The sequence below is a fragment of the Gavialis gangeticus genome, unplaced genomic scaffold (assembly GCF_001723915.1).
Source record: "Gavialis gangeticus isolate Ggan-Ray unplaced genomic scaffold, GavGan_comp1, whole genome shotgun sequence".
NCBI lineage: Eukaryota > Metazoa > Chordata > Crocodylia > Gavialidae > Gavialis > Gavialis gangeticus.
Window position 1 is genome coordinate 81620547 of NW_017729025.1, and position 2588 is coordinate 81623134.

The window sequence follows — 2588 nt, forward strand, 5'->3', positions numbered from 1 at the left end:
CCGGGTGTCAGCGCGGGATCCCGGCTCGACCCTGCGCACCCGCCTGCCCACGTGCGCGCCTCCCGGCTCGGCCCCGGGGGCGGGGCTGCCCGCCGTCATCCTGCGGCCCCTGGCCACCGGCACGAGCTGTGGTGGTGCTGCCGGCGGCCCCTCCGGGGGCTCTCACAGCCCCCGGTCTCGCCGCCCGCATGACATAAGGGCGCACACGCAGCGGGGCGCCGGGAGTTACTCACGCCGCCGTGCCCTACGCTTCCTGCTCGGTTTGGCCCCGCTCGGCCACCGTCCCGCCACAGCCGGGATGAACACCCTCCTGGCGCATAAAGATGACGTCTACAGAGCCTCCCTGCTGTAAGCACGTGGCAATGGAATTACGCAATCGAGCCCTGTCTAGCACGCCCTGCTGGAGGGCAAGTGTCCGGCCACGCGGAAAGGACACGTGACTCGCAAGGCCCAATGAGCATGGGGCAGGGGAGCGGAATGGGGGGTTCCTGCCCATGGGTTCGTCTGGCCTCTAGCTGCGCATGTGCCTTCTTGGAACACTGCCCAGTGTCTGCGGATATGGAGATCCGAACACGCGGCTCTAGCTGTAGAACTGCCTGCGGGGTCCTCTGTGGGCTCCCCCCAGGCGCCCTCTTGGCCTTCCTGCCCGAAACCCCTGGTTCAGTGGTCCTTAGGCAGGGAGCTGAGGCGCCGTGAGAGCCTTGCAAAGGTTCCTTGGGGCTGCGCACGGTCAGCGCTCAGAGGCGGGCAAACGCGCGTCACGAGAAGCGCGGAGCCATGTCCAGACAAGCGCGGGTGTAAGGGATGTGCTGCTACAGACCCGTGTGTGGCGCCACACCACACATGCAGGTGCTCCCCATGCTGCTGTCTTGCAGCGGAGAGGTGGGTTTCTTGATCCCAATTTCAAAAAAACCCATGCCAAAGAAAGGGAGGGGCACATAATGGTAGCACTGCACATCTCTGGAAACTGGAGCCTTGCTGGATGGAGTCTCATTCCAGCTGCTGGCCAGGCTTCCTGCCGTGACTGCAGCCCCAGGTGGTCCCCAGGACCCCAGGTAAGGCTGCTGGGGCCAGTGCAGTTCATGTCTCCAGCCTTCCCTACCCCACCTGGGGTAACCTGCCATGTGTCAGAGCGCACATAGCACAGGTGTTCCCCTGGGGCAAGTAGCAATGACACAAGGTATGCTGCTGCTACTTGTCCCCCAGGAAACAAACATCTACACTCATTTGGATGCAGCCAGAGATTTCAAATAGGATTTCATGGTGTCAAATAGAACCCAGCAGACCAGAATTTTTCTGTGATCTTTGCTACAGAAGAATTGCTCTGTTCTTTTACTATAGTCAAAACAGGAGTGAAAGCTGAGAGCTGGCACTTTCTGAGGAGTGCCTGGCCTATAAGAAGGTTGAGAACCACTTCTCTGGGTCCTCATGCCCCAGTTGCATTTTAAGTTAAACTGGACCACAAGGAGGCAGTGGTTTTGGTGGAGAGTCAGGAAATGGGACTGGGAAAGCCAAGGCTTTGGATCTTCCAGCTTTTAAACGTGTTGCTCATTTAAGCTTGGATTCTTTTGTCTTAAAAAACTTTTGGCCTTTGTGTTGTGTTCAGGTAATTTGAGAAGTAAAGCAGTTTCTCAGTCTGAGCTATCCAGCTATCTTGCCTGGAAATCTATTCTTTGCCTTTCAGATAGTGCAGCTGGGGTAGAAGCTTTCAGTGAAAGTAATTGAAGCACGTTTGTTCTGATAAAGGTCAACTATTGAAAGGAAAAAGAAGACTGCATGACTTGAAAGGCTCCAAACATTATTTCCACTCCTCTTATCAGTAAAGCAATAACAGATCCTCAGGGCAGCATGAATCTGAATTCATATCCCTGCGGATATTAAAGATGATATCAGAATATATCATACCACAATTATAGTTGAAACTCTGTTGCTTGTCTTATTTGGCAGATACTTGCCTTTATTAAAGCAATGGCTCTCGGCTGTGGGGGCTGCCTGTCCCTTTTTCAGGCTCTGGGGCCCGGGAGCATGGCCACCTCCCCTTGTGGGGTCTGCTCCCTTTTGGGGTCTCTGGCATGCCAGCTGGAGGAGCTCCAGGCCACAGTCCAGAGACCGTGTGCCATCAGGGACTGTGAGCAGGAGATTGACTCCGCGTGCCAGGACCTTCTCCTCCAGGAGCCGGAGGGTAGACCACAGTCTCCCTCCAGGACAAAGGAGGACTCTGGGACCTCCCGCTCTGTCCAGTCAGGGGCATGGACCAAGGTGGTCAAGGGCCCTAAGGCCCGCTGCACCAAGGCCCCTGCCCTGCCAGAGCTTAACAACAAGTACGCACCTCTTGCTGCTCCAGCAGAGCCTGCTGAGTCGCCAGCTTCCGTAGGCAACACAGGCTTAACTGCAGTTACCGCCCCCGCCTCCCCAAGACAAAACATAAGGTGTTTGTTGTGGGAGACTCCATCCTGAGGGGGACTGAGGGGGCAATCTGCCGCCCTGATCCCTTAGCCCGGGAAGTCTGCTGCTTCCTAGGGGCCTGCATCCAGGACATTGTGGAGAACATCCCAAAGCTCCTCCAGCCCACAGACCACTATCCTATG